This window comes from Saccostrea cucullata, unplaced genomic scaffold (genome assembly GCF_032062105.1).
Source record: "Saccostrea cucullata isolate Sc308-1 unplaced genomic scaffold, CSIRO_AGI_Scuc_v1 ctg572, whole genome shotgun sequence".
NCBI lineage: Eukaryota > Metazoa > Mollusca > Bivalvia > Ostreida > Ostreidae > Saccostrea > Saccostrea cuccullata.
In genome coordinates this window covers 274,186-294,883 of record NW_026930578.1, presented here as the reverse complement: position 1 = coordinate 294,883, position 20,698 = coordinate 274,186, and the positions used below count along the sequence as shown (strand labels likewise).

The 20,698-nt window shown below is 32.1% G+C and overlaps 1 long non-coding RNA gene across 1 annotated transcript; it reads right to left on the bottom strand.

The window, feature by feature from the left end:
• Window positions 1-18,863: 18,863 nt before the first annotated feature.
• Window positions 18,864-20,080, bottom strand: LOC134229148 (uncharacterized). The gene is made up of 3 exons (XR_009984136.1): window positions 20,037-20,080; window positions 19,269-19,318; window positions 18,864-19,054 (listed from the first exon to the last, which is right to left on the bottom strand). It is a non-coding gene; the product is annotated as an uncharacterized LOC134229148 (long non-coding RNA).
• Window positions 20,081-20,698: the final 618 nt, after the last annotated feature.

Here is a 20,698-nt window from a genome sequence, read left to right as displayed (position 1 = left end):
ACTTTATATTTGCCTGATTGTGGCTTTTAACATGTGAAATGCGTTATTTTTTAAACCCAACGGCATATGTAATCCACTAAACGCGCGTCGACCCTTTATGACGTTACAGAGAAATTACGTCGAACGTTTATCCATACACATCTATGACCTTTTGGCCCCGTACCTGTATTTATACAGTTATAGATACATGTACGCATTGCTTTTAGTAGTGTGATAGAAAGGAAAACATTTACAAATGTAAATATTTAGATATGAAGTAAGAGGGTTTAGAGATTTGGGAGATTTGGGAGTAATAGAAATATTTTTTATTTTCGTGGAGGGGGGATCTTCTTGACATAGTAGGAAGAACAAATGTTCGGAACAAAAATTGTATATCTACCCTTTGCATACTTCATAACATTCACATGGTACAATTATTGGCAATTATTTCTGTAATATTTTTTCACTTCATATTAAACAAGGTAATAAGTGAATCTGTGTCCCCCGCTGCAGGGAAAAAAGCATGCGCAGATCTAGGGATCTGGTACGGTGGGGTCACAGTATGAATGGCAGGCGAGACCATAGAAAGTTATAGTATATAAAATTTAATTGCGAAAACTCAAAAATTTCTTGATATTGCAAGATATTTAATTTTCACAAACACACACACACACAAATACGAGATTTGACCTTTTGACCTCAAAATAAATAGATGTCTTCCATATACCTTAGAAATAAACAGACATTAATGTTTGAATTTATGACCTGAAAATGGACCAAAGGGAGTTGTGTAAAATTTCACTACAAAAGCTCAAATGCTTCTCGAGATATGGTATGGAAGCGGAAGTATTACAGACAGATAGTTATCAATTCAGCAGGGGACAAAACAAAACAATGAAGTAATACAATACATGCAGTTAATTATTCTGATTAAGCTCCCCCCCCTTCATGAGTGAACATTGAGTGAAGAGACAGGGGGCGTGCAGAGAGGGGGTAGTGGAGAGGGGGAGGAAAGAGAGGGGGAGAAGTGAGGATAGAGCATTGGAGAAATACATGTAGATGGGGGAGTTGGGGAGAGAGAAAGGGAGGGAGAGATGAGAGAGAGGGGAAGTGGAGATAAAGAAGGAGTGGAGAGAGAGAGGAGAGTGGAGAAAGGGGAGAGTGGAGAGATAGGGGGTAGAAGAGAGATAGGGGAGTGGGGAATGAGAGAAAGGGCAAAAAGAGGGTAGAGAGAAGAGAGAGGGATTGGGGGAGAGAGAGGGGTGAGTTGAGAGAGAGTCGGCAGCGACATTATGTAGTACATGTGTAACTTTTCAGCCGGCGACAATTCTTACTGATCGACGACAATATGTGCAGTCAGAGTAGGTAAATAATGTCATCGACAACGATAAGTACAAAACGACAATATGCACCGTCACAAGGTATTTATCAGAAAATAAATTGAGCTCAGATGTTATTTTTTTTTTTTACACGTTGTTTGTTCTAAATTCTGTCCATCCAGGCTCATAAACAACCAACTAGTGTCAAATTAAAGCAATTAATTTCTTTTATTTTTTATAATGAATGAAATACAGTTACCAGTGAAGAAAAGCAACACATTTCAATAACCATATACCAAATACATGTACCAGGTAATGTTTGTCAATGAAGACTACTGGACCAAGCCATCCGCATCTTGCTGCATGTTCGTGCTAGACCTACTCAAATGCAAATGACTGTACACATTTCTGTAACTCATTTGCAAAATGGTTAGTCCTAGCAAACTGGCCTTCCTTTCTTTCATCCTTCGCAATCACAAATAAGCACGGACAAAGTAGACAGAAAACATCTCAGAAAATTCAACTTATCGCTTAATCCGCTTAAAGTTGTCTTCTGGTAAAATCCTATTTTGAAAGATAGTACGATCCTCAAGATTTTTTTTTTTTTTTTGGTTTCATTTTCGAAAACTTGCTGTTCTTTCATCTCTTCTTTCAACTTGTCCTCTTCATGCACCTTTGACCCCTCCTCTTCGACCATCTGTACTATTATTTTTCAAAGAAGGCCGGGTCGCAATTCCAGAACTAGAACTCAGAACTAACACGTATGCAATTTTTTTGTGCTTCTCCAGTATCGAGATAAAATGTGTTGCTCCAAACAGTTCAAACACACGAGAAAGAACAGTTTGCTAACACTCTCATCCGTCCAGACATGCTTACATACACCTGTATTTTTCTTACCTGAAATAGTGCAGTGGGTGCTTCTCATAAAAACAAACGCTTTTAGTAGATTACACGGCTACTTTATTTATCAAAAAACAAATGTACTTAAAAGTATAAATATATATGACGTATTAATTCAGCTACAGAGTAAGAATATGTACATGTAACCAACATTAAGACAATCAATTAAATTAATAGTAATAATGCAGTTTTTAAAGTCATGGATCATGGATCGGAGTATATAAATGTCAGCCTCCAAAAAACTGTCGACCTGAATTTCTTCCCGCGAAAAACACCGAATGTATGTCAGTATTTGGTCCATTACATTTTCCACACGAGTGACGGTTATTTACACAATAATTACAAGTCAGATGGCCACAGGTCAGGACAACATGTGTCGCGAGACATGAATTACACGATTTACAATTCAGTAGCTGCCTCATTTCTTCGTTTTCTCTCTGTAGTCTTTCCATTTCTAAAATAAAAATTACGCGCGTTTATTTCTTGTCGCATCGACCCTTAAACATGGGGTGATTAATTTTATGTTTTAGAGCATATACAATATTATTTAATTAATCCAAACATCGTATAAAGATTAGCTAATATATAAACTACATGTATCATTTTTAGAACTCAATTTGAACACCCTAATGTCAATATTGCTGATACTAGTAAATTGAGGTTTAAACTTTGATGATTCGATTTTCTGTGAGGAAAACATCTACTTAGCTCCATGCATCCTCTTTAAAAAATACTGAAACACTGATGCCCCCGTATGACACATTGTAGCTCCAGGCCATTGTTATGTCTTTAAAATGAAGATCAAACTTCAAGGTACATGTCAAAGTACAAAATTGTTAATACCCAGAGAAACGTTTACTGACATGAAAAATACATGTGACATATGCAAGACATAGCACATACACTGAAAACAATTATAGTCAAGGCTTAATTTTTTCAAGATTATGTCCTACGTGTAGGTCAAGGAAATAAGGTCCAAAATATTAATTCCAAAAGAAAGGTTTTGTTACAAGAAATATATAAGGGAGAAAAAGCTTCAGCTCCAAATATTTAAAAAATACGACCAAAGGTAGAATTTTCAAAGGTAGATCTAACTCCAAGGTCAAAATTAAAAGGTAAAAAAAAGTTCTACCAAAACACCCAATATTTTATACATTTATAAAACATAAAAGCCCTCTTATTTTAAGTCTTAATGTGCAAAATCTATCGCTAGGTTGAAAGTTTGGTAAATTTATGGAAGCGTCGGACTAAATCAGACAAACGGTCAGGCAAAAACTACTTAAAAAGCGGGGTTCATATTAAGTGGCTATGGCGCGGACAAAGATGCGCTAAACCAGTAATTGCGTTAAATTTTGAATACGCCATTTTATGTCTTCGAATCTTTGAGTATGAGGACATAAAAAATAGAGAATACAGACAGTTCAAAGATCCGCGCCTTCATTTTACCTGTCTCTTTAACACGGGGTATTTAATCGCAATTTTTAAAAAAAGTTTATAACTCTCTGTAAAAATTCTAACTAAGATTTTATAACTGAAGAAAATTTAATAAATGTACATATAAATTGCGTTTATTACTGTAATAAAATATTTACTGTATTATTTACATAAATTCCTCGATACTTTACTTTATTTTTACTTCAAAGTACATTGTACATCTTTAAAGTGTTTGTGAGTAAAATATTCATTTTCCTGTTAATTTTTTTAAAAAAAGGAACAGAACCTACTTTATCTTTAACTTGTTCTTGTATGATGCGTGATACAACATTCTTCAAAATATACATTTCAGAGAAATAACTGAAGTCTGTTGTTACACTACCTCAGAAATCTACTACATAAAATCCTCTCCTAATTTCAATGGCTATTATAGTAAATTTTTGCAAAACATTATGTGTGACTATAAACCCTAGGACGCGGTTCTTGAGATGAAGTGAAAAATAAAAGTATATGATATTTGCATAACTGGTATAACGTTGATTTCTTTCAATTAATTTTAGTTTGCAGTTAACTGTGAAGTTTTGCAGTACGTCAGGATCTTTTTCGTCAGATACCAGAGTAAACATTGAAAATAGTACAGCAAAACATTTTGTAGAGAAAGAATTTTCCTCGCATGTCAAAAATTGAAATCGCTCACTTTCAAATCCTTTAAAGTACCTTTACTGTCTCTCATCACCGAAACTTGTTATCTAAAGGTTCAATTTCCCGTTTATCATTACTAAGAAACGAAAGAATACTGACCTATCCATATAACTTTTCATTCCACAGAAAAATAAAAATGGTTGAAATTTGTACAACGCACTCCATGGCTTCATAAACACTAATTTGAATTTAACATCAAGTGCGTTGATGTGCTCTTCCCATAATTTTTTTTAAACTTGCGTTAATTTTTTATATATAAATTTAACAAAACAGCAAATAGAAGTCTTCAAAACATCGGAAAAGCGGGAAAATTTCACTTTGTTCATCCAAAAAAAAAAAAAAAGAAAAAAAAAGAATTACAAATCAATACGCCATTTTATGTCTCAAAAGTCCATTGAACAATACAAAATGAGCACATAAACCTCCGAAACATCAGAGGTGGACAGGTGCCATGAAAGAGTAAGATCACACCCGCCGTGTGCTCCTTGTCATAAGTCTCTAAAGGGAAAATCCGTCGTCAATTCTGTGTGTTTCGGCCATCTAACAATTTTCAAAAAAACGTCATTTGACTCACTAAATTGTATTTGCTGACAATATCATACGGGATCTCGACCATAGAACTTACGAAATGATGAATTTAAATATAATTGCGTATATTAAAAATGCACACATAAGCATTGTTATATAATCGTATCGATATATCTAAATTCGAGTTGAAGGCCTTAGCAAGTGTTTTCTTCTTTTTGTCAAATTGTTTGTGAGTAAAATATTCATTTCCCTGTTAAGTTTTTTAAAAAAAATGAACAGAACCTACTTTACCTTAAACTTATATGATACAATACTGGATACAACATTCCTCAAATATACTTTTTCCAAAAACCAATTGATAGTTGTCAATCAGAAGCTAAAGCATCTTTTTAATGTCACTTTTTGTACAGCATGTTGTTTTTTAACAAAATATGCATTTTTGCAAATGACCAATGACAAGGTAAGTGTAAATTTACGAGTTCCATTTTTATTGGAAAGCAACTGTCAATGATTTCAAAAAGTATGAACTTTAATTTTTCGTGGGGAATGGTTGTGTATAAAGTTGAGAAGTTGTAGGTTTTTTAAGCTGTGATTTTGGTGAAATCTTGTGATTTCAAATTGACCAAAAATCGTGACGTAACGTAAAACTTCACATTTAACTGCAAACAATAATAAAACCCTATACACTTTAAAGCCTACGTTTACTGTCTCTTTATCCATTCGGAACTTGTTGCGTTTACTTCTAAACTGTTTTGCTGTTTTCCCGTTGTTGATTCTGACCTTGACAATGAAACGAAAAAAAAAATATTAGTATCATAAGAAACTTTCTCATTCCACAGAAAAATAAAAATTGGTGATTGAAATTTGTACACTCCAGTCCACTCCATGGCTTCATAAACACTAATTTGAATTTAACATCAAGCTTTCGTTCGATCGGCTCTTGATAATTTTTTTTAATACTTGCGTTAATTTTTTATATATAAATTTCTATAGACCAAAACATTGCAAAGAAGTCTTCAAAACATCGGAATACAGGGGGAAAATTTCACTTTGTTCATCCAAAAAAAAAAAAAAAGAAAAAAAAAAGAATATACAAATCAATAAAACATATGGAGATAACGAACAGTATTCAAGATCAAAAGTCCATTGAACAATACAAAATAGGAGCAGAGCAAACACGGACCTCCGAAACATCAGAGGTGGAATCAGGTGCCATGAAAGAGTAAGCATCCCCTGCCGACCGGTCACACCCGCCGTGTGCTCCTTGTCATAAAAATAAAGGGAAAATCCGTCGTCAATTCTGTGTGTAAATAATGGTCTAACAATTAGTGTGAAAAACGTCATTTGACTCAGTGATAAATTGTATTTGCTGACAATATCATTTTTTCGACCATAGAACTTACGAAATGATGAATTTAAACGAGACATCTGAAGTTCATCTAAAAATGCAAATAAGCATTGTTAATTGATAATCGTCATCGATATATCTAAATGTCGAGTTGAAGGCCTTAGCAAGTGTTTTCTTCTTTTTGTGCATAACATTTTTCAGAAATTTTGTTTCATATGATGACAAAAATATAGGTCTGTTAGTAACGTGGCGCAATTGGTACGCATGGGATTTCCAATAGATTGTTGGAAGACCTGGTCTCCAAAAACCACATAGATATTGTCAATCAGAAGCTAAAGCATCTTTTTGATGTCAACTTCAGAGAACATTGTACTTGTGTGTGCAATCATGCAGAATGTTTTTTAACAAAATATGCATTTTTGCAAATGACCAATGACAAGGTAAGTAAATTTACGAGTTCCATTTTTATTGGAAAGCAACTGTCAATGATTTCAAAGAGCCTGGACTTTAATTTATCGTGGGGAATGGTTGCATATAAAGTTGAAAAGTCGTAAGTTTTTAAGCTGTTGATTTTGGTGAAATCTTGTGATTTCGAATTGCCCAAAATTTCCTTGGAATTTTTAACTATCCACATCTGATTTACATCTTTGCGCTAAAGGTTCATTTTTTAAAATTTATTTTACCCACAAAATAGTATACATTCATGATAATTAACAAAAATCCGTAAAATTACCCTAAGCATTAGTAACGAACTTATGAAAAAAGGCACATGCGTGCAAATCACGCACGTGGACGGCTCACCGTAGAATTCTCGAAACTTCAGTCATTGATTGATTATTATATTGTTTGAGCCACTTTGAGGTCAGACGATATGTTCCTCAAATGTCTGTTTTGTATATTCTGGCACTGTATGAAAAGTATTCAAAATTTTGATAACATTCCGATTTCTAAACCAGTCTCTGATCATTAAAAAGTGAAACACTAAAAAAAGTTGATTTTGGAAAATAATTTTTTTCTCCCACAAAGATCATATAAGAAACACTACCCTCTGCTATCTTGCTAAAATGCCTGGTAAGGTACCTGAATTTTTTTGTGAGTAAACATATTAAAGTAGCAATACTTCGATAACGAAATCTTGGAAAAAATTATTTATTATTGAGAAACGCATCATCTGTCCATAAAAACGCCGATTCGGGCATATTTCAGTCATATTTCGGCTATCAAATTATATAAGTGTATGCGACCATTTTTGAAAGGCGGTTTCAGGGAGCTTACTCTTTTTCGAAAACCATGCAGGAACATGATCTTTTACGTGCTAAATAGGTTGTTACTTGGCAGGGGACTTCATTTGACGTCCAATCCGACGGGCTCAAAATTAAAAAAAATGTGTATACGGTATAAGAGACAAAATTGTTGTTTGTTAATTCACTCCTTCACACAAAATATTTTGATTTCCATACTATAAATGTCTCTTGCAAACTTCATACCATGCACTTTCCCTATTTTTTTTTTTAAAAAAAAATCATGCAGATATTTTGCATTATCAATCAGCACAGTACACTTCTTTAAAATAAAATTTCATGGTGTGTTTAGTTCGAATTCTTTAATCCTGCAACATTCAAACTCAAATAAGAAGAACGAAGCTTTTAACATTTTACAACAAGGGCATTATTCATTTTTCTTTGATTTGTTTAGCTTTATTTAAAAATAAATATTTTCAGAATGTGTCATGTTTTCTTAAATAGCTTTAACGTTACGTTTCATCAGTTTCAAAGTTGGCTTTGTTAATTTCTGTCAAAAAATAATGTAGCCCTTTTATTCGGTCAATACTAGTATACATAGATATATAATGATTTCACACAAAAGCACTCCGTGCTTGGTCCATACCGTGCTTGGTATGTTGATATAACAATGGATCGACCTCATAAATTAGGCTATTCTTATTAATGTTAAATACGTTTCTAATCCCCCCATTTGCCCCTAATGGTATTTTAACTGAAATTTGCAATCCTAGTATTCCAAATATTCTTGTGATGGTTATTTTTCAAATTATAAGTTGATAAATTGTTGTCGCAAATTGAAAAATCGCCCGTTATGCAAATTATCCCATGTTTCCCACTATTGTTGATGCCCTGGCATATAGCCTCCTAACTAGACAGTGATTCCTGAATTATCTTTTTGTGACTATTTCCTTTTTTTTTGTTCAATATGCAATGATTGAATTCTAAATATAGAAAAGAATTCCCTGGAATATGCAGCACTAAAAATAGATTTAAAACATAGTCTAAAATTAGATATTGATTTTTTTTTTTTATTCTTTTGTATGAATATTAGTATAAGATTATGTATTCTTAAATCATATTAATAAATAAATATATATATAAAAAAGAATTGAATGAACTGCATATGTAATAAGGCTGATTTTAGTGTAAATAAATTGTAAACAACGAATCATATTTCACACTAACAAAAACATGAAAAACTAAAATCCGAAATTAATTATGAATTATTTCTATATAAACTATAGAAATGAATCGTATTAGGATAAGTTACAATAGATAACCTAACTATATCATATATATGTAGCAGTTCCACAATAGATTCAATATTTAAGTGTTCCACAATATGGACGCAAATTAATATGTTTTCCCTATCTTCCTCGGATATTTGTATGGTTAAGTACCACTATAGAAGCCAGAATTTTACCATGATAATTTTATATAAATTCTCAATATTTATCTTTACAAGATTCTATTTCAAATCATTTCTTTAAATTAAAAAAATAATATAATAAAATCAAAATTATTATTCAAAATGGCTGCTTTTTAAATGTTACAAAATTCGTACTAGAAAGCCTTAAATTTCCAATATAGATGTGTTCAAACGCGCATAAAATGTGCAGTGCAGATAAAGGATAATTAATGAATAATTTAATTCTAAAAAAAGTTGAGGATTAAAAAAATATATAATTATAAATGCACAAACAGGATCCGAAAACTTACCACTTTGCTTCACGTCCAATCGTCAACTATGATTGGTCGTATGCCAGCTTACGTATACAGTAGTTTGAAAAAATAAAAAAAAGTAATAAGGGTACGTACATGTACGGAGACCCATTTACGACATTGATATTTATCAAAAATATTTTTGACCTCGATCAGTTTATCATAGTTTCTGTGTTAATTAAATTTTTATACAATTAAACAAATGTATGAGTTTATTGTATATAAAGAAAACAATATAACACACGATAAAAACGGGATAAGAACACAACGGGAAAGCTGAATTCATCGTGTCTGTCTCACATTCTACTTAATTAACTACGTTGTTAAATGGTCAAAATAAAAAAAAGACATATAAAAAAAATTAAGGATTATTAAAGTTGCTCAGATGATCTCATTTCGTATGCAACTCGAAATACTCACGACATTGTTTCATCTTATTTTTCATGTCTTATATGTTACAAAAAATTCTAAATATAAAACAGACAAACTTAATGAGACATATCAAATCGATATATGAATGGAAATAAATTACTTATTGTTTTAAATTTTTAAAATGAAATTTTATGATTTATATACATGTCAAAAGAGACACAATTATTGCCCATCGGAGTTCCAACAGATTGTTATAAGACCTACACAATATAGATACTGTCAATGAAAAACTTCATATCAACATTAGAATACTTGTTCGTAGAATATGAATGCTTTTTAACAATTTAATATTTAGGGACCAATTAAAATCAATGTCTGCTTAATGGCTGTGTGATGCGTGCAGTGGGTGTGTATGTCTGTGCTTGTCACTCTCGCTTTCAGCTCCACCCCTGGCTAGCAGCTTGCTGCAAAAGAGTAAGGAAATATGTACTTCTTCTCTGCCAGGTATAGCCTCTCCGCAGTTAGACCTTTGTGGCCCAGATAAGGGATTCTCCTCGAGATAGGAGATGGACTTTGGGTGTCTTACGGCCCCAAGCAGAATAGCAGGGCCTTGGAGGAAACTATAGGCACCTAAATGCACGGTATAAATGGCCCAACGGTGTTTGGATATGCCCTGATAACTGCAAACCTAGTTACCAACTATGGGTTAAATAATTCCAATGCCTTGTGGATGGCTTGGGAAAAAAACGTTAACTTAAAACCTAGCTATGGTTAGTAGAATAGAACAATGAAACAAATAAAGATCATTTGTAGTTTTACAAGCAGTACATATTTGAATAAAATACGAACGAGCATTTATATTTAAAAAAAATAAAAAAAATAAAAAAAATACTGGTATCAGCGTAGAACAACGAAGGAGACAAGATGCAAGTGCATTTTGGCTAGTATCAACGCAAACTCACAATATCTGAGCAGAAAAAATATAGATATAGAATTCCAGTAAACTGAATGCAAATAAGGTATAAAGATAGTGAATGTCAACCCTGATTTACATACGAGGGTTGTCCAAAAAGTTCGTGGATAATCGTGTGAAAATAAATGGTTCTATATAAATCTTTTTTATCAAAAATTTCTTATGAAAAAACAAATCAGAATAAAAATTAATGGACGTAATATTTTTGTAAAAATCGGTTTTTCATGGATAGTGCGCAAAAGGTTAAAATGATATAAACTCTGATATATATAAGATTAAAATGATTATTTTCTATATAAGACACGTCAAAAATTAATAAAAAAAATTATGTAACACAAATAAAGAGGCTATAACCATTTTATGATATCTTAAGTATCGTTTACTATATAGACAGTACAAATACTAAACAAAAACCCTAACAAATCTGTGTCAAAACTCGACGAAAAAAGCGACGTCGGCCGTCTGCATGGGCCAGCGTCCGATAAAAAAAAATAGTTTTTATACGGTTGAAACAATGTAAGAGGCAAAATATTTGTTAAAACAACTCAAATTTATTGAAATATATTTAGTGTATCAATTTCAGATTTGTATATACGATTTTTCAACGGTGTGTACAAATTCGGAGACACTACAAGAATTTAAAAACTCATGTAATTTACTGAAAATGGAGATTCCTATTCATGACGTTGTTATAAATCTAGCGCGGGGTCAAACTGGGCTGTGCAGTTTGTGTATACAACCTGTTTATTTAGATGACACTCATGATTTTTTGTGCATTGTTTTGAATTTCAAAAATTAAATAAATTATAATCTACTTCAAGGTTATTGCTAGCACTTGGAAGTGTGTTGCACTTTAAAAAAGAAATATTTACATTCCGTGTATTTTTCCTTATGAAATTCATTAGAAATCCACGACATTCAAATTTCTATAACACACGCGAAACCTTGTCACCGCGCGTTAGAATACACAGCAGGAACTATATGCATTTTCTATAATTTCACCAAAATGTAAAATAACCAATTTAAGAAAAATTTCATCCTGTTAAATTAACGTAAAATTAAAACGAAAATTATTTCACTTTTTTCCCTTCAATGTTTGTTTGCGTTTTTTAACAATTCTGACGTCACAAACGGCTCTTGTATAATGCATATTGAAAGGCGCTAAATTCACATTAAAGATTAACGAAATAAGTAATTATGAAGCAGGAAAATTAGAGAATGTAAATATAAGCATTGAATTCATATTTTTGGCTGTCTTCGGTCCTATAACACACCTGGCCGTGCCGACAAATTCAATACCGCGCGCACGCCCGTTTTGATAATTTGTCGACACGGCCAGGTGTGTTATAGGACCGAAGAGAGCCAAAAATATGAATTCAATGCTTAAATAAAGTCTGTGTCCCTGAACATGTGTTAAGTCAAAATCCAAATGTTTGACGTTATATGAAATTAGCTTAATGTCAGGCTGGTCCGTGCGCACAATCTGCTATCTTTTAAGACCCCGATTTTTACAAAAATTTTAAGTTTCCTAAATAAAAATTAAACTATTCTGACTTGGTTTTTCATAAGAAATATTTTGATATACAACAGATTTATATAGAACCATTTATTTTGACAAAAACGTCATTGTCCGCGAACTTTTTGGACAACCCTCATATTTGGTCAAATACTGTAAAATCACATATTTTCGAGGGGTCAAATTTTCTAGGTTTGAGGAAAAAATATTGGTTAATGGGGATTTAATTTCGTTGTTGGAAAAATGTGTAGTAGTAATACATATCAAATTTTGTTGTAGTCTTGTTTTCGTTGGTCTCTCCATACCTCGAAAACAACGAAAATTAAACCCCAGGAAAATTAGTGATTTAACAATAAAGAATATTTTGGTAGACTGCCTCTATATATTTTTGCACGAAGTTATCGCCCTTGTAGTAGTAAAGTCAATTTTGATAAATTTACTTAAAATAAAAAGATCAAGAATAGACATTTTATAATTTCTTTTAAAATAACCATAAGAATTTTCCCTTTCTTATTGAAAACGAATTATTTCCGTTATTTTCAATTGTAAACAATTATGAAACATCTTTGTATAATGCATATGAATGGTTTATTTCACAAGAGTAAAAATAACTGAAGCAGACAGACAAAACCAAAAAAAATAAATTAAATTAGAGTGGGTAAGATAGTGGGGAGAGAGACAGAGAGAGAAAGACAGAATGGGAGGGAGGAGGAGTGAATGGGAGAGATATAGTGAGGGAGAGAAAAGAGGGTGAGAGTGGGGGATAACTACCTCCCATTCTATCTAAACACCTTCTGTCTTCTCTCCCCACTCTCTCCTGCTCACATTTAACCTCCTACCATCTCTCCCGCTGTCTTCAAAGAGAGGGGGTGTAAGAGAGAATGAGAGGAGAGAGAGAGAGTGGCGAGTGAGAGTGTGGGGAGAGAGGGAGTGGGGGATTGAGTGGGGAGAGAGAAAGTGAGAGTGGAGAGAGAGAGTGGGGGGGGAGAGTGGGTAGTGATTGTGGGGAGAGAGGAATGAGAGTAGAGAGAGAGAGTGAGAGTGCAAAACCTAAATTAAGGTCATACGCAACGTAGTTTGAACTTTACTGGGATCTTCCCTGGAGTTGGAGAGTTCCACTAAATGAAGGACCTGTGTGCAATACTTTTAATGTCTATATGTGGATTTGTACACCTCTTCTTAACCAAATTTTGATGGAAATAAATTTGGAAATTATGTTTTGTAATTTTTGTATTTTTTTTCTGTGAATAATGCCAACATTTTCATAATTTAATATCTTCCCAAAACTCCTGGTAAGGCATGCTGATTTTTTGTCTATGAACATCTGATGGCACTATAATCTTAAATTAAGAATATCTTGAAAAATTACCAGTAGGTAAGGTACATTGCATATGTCCTTAATATCTATCACTTTCTGCAAGATACCAGCAACATGTTCTGAAGTAGCATCATCAAACTACCAAAAGAGGAGATTTCAAAAAACTGTATCACTAGATAGGTATTACTTTACTCTCTATATAAAGATCTTTCGTAAAATAACTATGCAGAATTAAGACAGCAGTGGACAGCAAGTTAAGGAAAGAACGGGCAGGCTTCAGAAAAGGACAGAGCTGCTGTGTTTATTCTAAGAAACATAACAGAACGATGTACGGAATGGCAAAGACGATTCATCATAAACTTCATCGACTTTGAAGAAGCTCTTGATAGCATTCACAGAGATAGTTTGTGGAAAATCTCGAGGCACTGCGGTATACCATCTAAAAAATAAATGTCAGCAAAATCGTTTTGAACGTTAACAGAAAACAGAAGTAATGTCCCTAAATACAAAAAACCAATCCAAAATACAAATGGAAAAGATATTAAAAATACATCATATTTAACAAACCTGGGAAGTGTAGTAACATCAGATTGCGGAGCTGACAATGAAATAAAATCTAGATTTAGGTAAAGCCAGACGATCCTTTAATGTCAAGATTAAGAATATACGGAAGGCAAGCAGCATCAACAAATCTGAATCTACACTACTTGAGAATGCTTCCACATGAGTTTCATCTTTCTTGGCCGAATGATTCTGGAGAAGAAGATTTTTAAAGCTTTTCCTATATATTCCTATGCAAAACTTTAATCAGCCATTGTGGCCCTGCCCTACCCCCGGGGGTCGTGATTTGAATAAAATTGAATCTACACTACCTGAGGATGCTTCCACTTGAGTTTCATCTATCTTGGCCCATACACTGTAGAATGAAGTACAGTCCGATTATGCAATTTATTTTACGTGTTTAAAGGTATATCTTTATACTATAATATATTTATATATACATTTAGATTTATATAATCAATAGAATGTCTTTTTTTTGTTGGTACAGTCCAATAATGCAATTTATTTTACGTGTTTAAAGGTATAATCTCTATAATATAATATATTTATATAGACATTTAGATTTATATAATCAATAAACCATGTAGATGTAAATGAAAGACTTATCTAATGTAAAAGTTGGAAAAATAAAACGGTTGCATGTATGTATTTTTTTTTTAATTAAAAATTATTATTTAATCGTCAGAAAGAATAAGAACACCAATAATAATATCAATTAAAACGCTGGATTAATCTGTTATTTGTTTCCATCATAAAATTCTGCTTGGGCCGTGGTGTCTTTTATTTGGACCGACGTGTCAACTATCTTGGGCTGACCTGTTTGAGCTGAAAAGTAAAGCGTGACGGGCCGAGGTGTCGTTGGAGATTAAAATTTTATATATAAATATTTCCATTTCTTATTTTTGATAACTCCTTGAAACTTAGCGGAGTTAATTTCTTGATAAATCTGCCGGAATGTAAATAAGGCAGGTCGAAAGGTCTGGAGCTAGGGAGGCCTAATATGCTTGCAAATTTCGTGCGCATCTCTCTCTGTGTCTGGCGCTAAGGATGCCAAATATGCATGAAAATCTCCTGCGTCTGCCTTTGTATTGGACGGCAGTGGGCGAGGGCTATGGAAATTGGCAAGGAAGTTCTCGAGTAATTTAAATCTATGTTTACATTTTAAAAATATAAATCTACAATCTTATTTCACAAGGAAATGGAAATATAAGGAATCACTGTTTAGTTCGTATAGTATGCCAGGGACATCAACGATAGTGGGAAACATGGGATAATTTATGCATTATCCCATGTTTCCCACTATCGCACTATCGTTGATGCCCTGGCATACTATACGAACTAGACAGTGATTCCTTAAATATTCAGGAAAAAACTCAAGTACAACACAACAATGATAAGTCATATATGAACAAGATGTGTTTGTGAAACACTGATGCCCCCGTATGGAAACATATCAAAGATTAAACTTTTCTTGAATGCAAATTTAATTAATTAGTACCAAAAGTAGGGTATTCTCACTGGAAAACAATTGTGAAATTTGAAAGTAAGCCAATGTTAAAGTTTTTTTTTTTAATAAGTACAAAAATCTCTAAGGTTAAGGTCAATGTAATTTGGTATCAAATGAAAGGTCTTGCCACATAGAATACTTATGTAGAGCAAGAAAGCCCTAGCCTAAAAGTTCAGAAGTTATAGCCAAGGTTCAATTTTTTAAAAAAGTAGGTCAAACTCCAAGGTCAAGGTCAAAGGGTTAAAGTTCTTGTTATGAAATAAAAGTTCTTGTCACAAGGATTAAATATGTAAAGTATGAAAGCACTAGCCCTACACCTTTAAAAGTTATGGCCTATATTTGCTTTTTTAAAGTAGGTCAATCTCAAAGGTCAAGGTCAAAGGGTCAAAATTCTTGGTATCCAATAAAGGGTCTTCTCACAAGGATTACATTTATGAAGTATGAAAGTCCTATCCCTTACCATTCAAAAGTTATGGCCAAGGTTAAAGTTTTTTCACAAGTACGAAAGTCTACAAGGTCAAGGTCAAAGGGTCAAGGTTGTTGGTATCCAATGAAAGGTCTTTCAACAAAGAATACATTTGTGAACTATAATTGTTCTGGTATCTACTGTTCAAAAGATATGGCCAAAGTAAAAGTTTAAATAAAAGTTTTATGTAAAAGTGGGTCAAACTCCAAGGTCAATGTCAAAAGGTCAAATTTGATGGTACCCAAAGAAAGGTCTTGTCACAAGGAATATACATGTGAAATATGAAAGTAATAGTTCCACTAAATCAAAAGTTATGGGCAAGGTTAAAGTTTTTGCGGACAAACAGAGAGACAGACAGAGAGACAGACACGACAAAAACTATATACCCCCGAAACTTCGTTCACGGGGGCATAAAAATCTACAATATAACAACAATTATTAAATTTAGGAAAAACGAGTCTTTAATGCTTCAGTAGCAATTTTTTTTTTATAACATATGTGAGTTATTTCGTCTGTCTTCAACTTTCTCTAAAAAAGAAAAAAAAGTCAGTATAATTTACAACATAACAACAATAAATTAAGGAAATACGAAGACTTAGATGCTTCAGCAGCTACTTATTTAACAGAAACTAAAAAAAGAAGAAATAAGAAGTCTCTGTCGAGATTGAAGCTCTACTGGTTTGTACTTATAGCAAAGGAAGATAAAAGTATTTAAGCAGTTAGGAATTGAAACTTTACGACATCAATAAATAGAATAATGATCCTTGATTAAGTCTCCTTATGTTCTTAGTGTAGTCTACTTGCATGTCACAGTATATTATAATCAGAGCTAAAACTGTATTTGGAGTAGCATTTTGAGAGCATTTAACGGAAATTTCTATTTTTAGTAACCAAGGCAATAATGTTAATCGAAGTCAACAATCGATAAGTAGAATTGTGTATATTAGTGTAGTCTACTTGTGTGCCAAGTTATATTGAAATCAGACCAAAACTGTAGGAAACGTAGCATTTTGAAAGAATTTCACAGAAATTTCTATTTTTAGTAACCTCGGCAGCACCGTTCATCCAAATAAAAAAACGATATACAGAATTATGAACCTTAGTGTTGTCTACTTGTGTGCCATGTTTTATTGAAATCAGATCAAAACTGTAGGAGGAGTAGAATTTTGAAAGAATTTCAGTAATTAGTAACCACAGCAACACAGATCATCGAAATCAAAAACCGATACAAAGAATTATGTATCTTAGTGTAGTCTACTTGTTTGCCAAGTTATATTGAAATCAGACCAAAACTGTAGGAGGAGTAGCATTTTGAAAGAATATCACAGAAATTTCTATTTTTAGTAACCATGGCAACACAGTTCATCCAAATCAAAAATCGATACACAGAATTATGTATCTTAGTGTAGTCTACTAGTTTGCCAAGTTATATCGAAATCAGACCAAAATTGTAGCAGAAGTAGCATTCTGAAAGAATTTCACAGAAATTTCTATTTTTTAGTAACCACGATAACACCGTTCATATAAATAAGAAACCGATATACAGAAATATGTATTTTAGTGTAGTCTACTTGTATGATAAGCTATACGGAAGTCAGACCAAAACTGTAGGAGGAGTAGCATTTTGAAAAATAGTTTACAAACAGACAGACAGCTAGTCGGACGCATTACTATCACATAAGCTCTTCTGGTCTCTGACCAGTAGAGCTAAAAAAAATCAATATATTTTCTAGCACCTCATCTTAAAAAAGGCATAAATGTATCGCGATTTTAAAAGTTTTTCCTGTTATGTAATTCCATGATAATCAGCATTTTTGAAACAGAAATTTGAATTGCATAACTTTATACTGAAATTATGTACAATTGCTGAAAGGTGCTACTAAAACAAATGCACGTTTCACGAATGGTACACACTCGTTATACGGTTTGTACGAAATCTTGCACGGTTTACGAAACGGTTAACGGTTTAAACAAAACGCTTTGCACGAAAGGCACGGTTTACACAAAAGGCTGCACGAATTCGAAACGCTTTGTACACTGTTCTCACAGTTCACAATTCTAACATCCTTTTGTCTCGATCTGGATTTACTATATTCAAATTCTCTCGGATATTTTTTTACTTGTAATGTAATCAGAATTATTAAGAATCGATCATAATTAATCAATTAGTTTTATTAGTAAATAAACTGCAAATGATGCAACATTTCATGATTGTCTTATTACCAATGGTAAACTCGAAGTCCCGAATGATTAATTTTCGTTTGAAGAAAAAATGTGTTTTGCTTTCCTTTAAAATATAAAATAAAGAGCTAGGAGCGCCTTACGCACAGTTTTCACGTCCTATTAGATTAAATGTCCAAAGTTCAACAATTGCAATTTTATACGTTTTTAAGAGGTTATGGTCCAATTTAATGTTAAGAAAGAGAAAGAAATATGTTATACACTACCACGTAATTTAAGCTTGCTGTGTCTGTGCATTTTTTAAAATCTCACATCATAGCAACAGTATGATATTTCCAACTAAAACTGGTTTCAAACATTACATTATGACAACTTGACACATTTTTTTTAAAAATGAAAAGACTTTAGAATTATTCCTAAACGTTACTCACACGATTCTTGCGCGAAAGTAGCACATTTCTCACACGCTTTTAGCACGATCGCGTAACTGTCTGCACGGTACCCGTTGAGGCTTACCCTAAACGCTGCACAGTTTACCCTAAATACTGCAGTGTTTGCATGAATCTCCACACGGTTTACACAAAACGCTATATAGTTTGCATGAAATGAAAAGCGCACGAAAGTCGCACGCTTTAATGGCTTCAAGGACTGTATTGTTTTAATTGAAACTTGATATTACGAACATTTTCTAGCATTTTAAATCAAATTTCCAATTAAGATATTTTATAAAAAAAAAATAAATACTTGCCGCATTATTTGTATTTTACCCTTGATGATCGGGGTAGCAGCCAACACATAAACAATAAGTCCAAACTGAAAAACTGTTGCAGTATCCACCTTCGCAGAAGCGTTCATGGTAGCAATAATCTCTGCAAACTGTATGATTGTGATATCCTGGCAAAGGACTGTTGCACCCATGATCTGCCATGACGACACTGACAGAGGCTAAAAGAATTAGTAATACAGCATGTCCAAAGCGCATTGATAAAGAAAATTTCATTTTTAGTTCATGATTCCATACATGTCTTATTCCGTAAAGATTCAAATTCGAGGTTGTTTTGTGCGTTTCACAGAAATATGCAAAGAAAATTATTAATAATTAACGACTTATCCAATAAATACAATTTTAAAATACATGTAGATAAGCAAAATTACATACCAATCAAATACACACCCAGAATGATTAAAAGAAAGGCTTTCATCTTGGATCTGTTCTTGAAATAAAAAAAAAACATTGATCAGTTTGAATTTATTCCGTGAAATCAAAACCCCAAGAATGTTTTGTCAAAAAATTGAATATTATTACTTTTGTTTCCCTGTCTTTAACATGTTGGGAAACTATAAGCAGTAACTTTTTAATAAGATATATATATATATATATATATATATATATATATATATATATATATATATATATATATATATATATATATATATATATATATATATATATATATATATATATATATATATATATATATATATATATATATATATATATATATATATATATATATATATATATATATATATATATATATATATATATATATATATATATATATATATATATATATATATATATATATATATATATATATATATATATATATATATATATATATATATATATATATATATATATATATATATATATATATATATATATATATATATATATATATATATATATATATATATATATATATATATATATATATATATATATATATATATATATATATATATATATATATATATATATATATATATATATATATATATATATATATATATATATATATATATATATATATATATATATATATATATATATATATATATATATATATATATATGCCGGGTACTTCACAATTTTGAGAAGGTTACAAAAGTTCCGAACTAGCAAACATCTAAACACACATACCAGTAAATGTTCAAATAGATGAGTAGCTTCAGGCAATGTTTCTGGTAATTACACAAATTAAAAAGGGCTAAATTATCTATTTTATAGTATCCTATGATAGCAGATGTTTGTGACTTTGCAAAAAAAAAAACATTATTAATTGATTGCATGTGACTAGAAAAGTGCATAATTTTACTGCAACTGAAAAATGTGGAAACAATTCTGACAGAAAGAGAGATCCTAGATATCTTTCTTTGGCACACATTGTAACATGTGGGATAGATGATTTATTAAAATGAAACTGCGCAGTTTTAAATAGCTAGTAGCTATATTTTTATTTTGGATTTTCTTTTCTATTATAGCTCACCTGAGCCATGATTCTTTAAGACTCAAATGAGCTTTTCTGATCGAAATTTGTGTGTTGTTGTGGGCGTCATTGTTGTCCTAAACCTTTTACAATTTCATTTTCTTCTGCATAACCACGGAAAAATTTTCAATCAATCTGTCCAGAGAGCATTCTTGGGTAGATAGAAATTCAAATATGAAAAAAAGGGCCACATCCTCACTCAAGTGGAGATAACTGAGAATTAATAAAAAAAGGATTGGTGTATTTTAAAAATCTTTGTCTCAAGATATGAAGCTAATTTTAGTTTAGTTTGACACATTTATTTACTATGAACTAT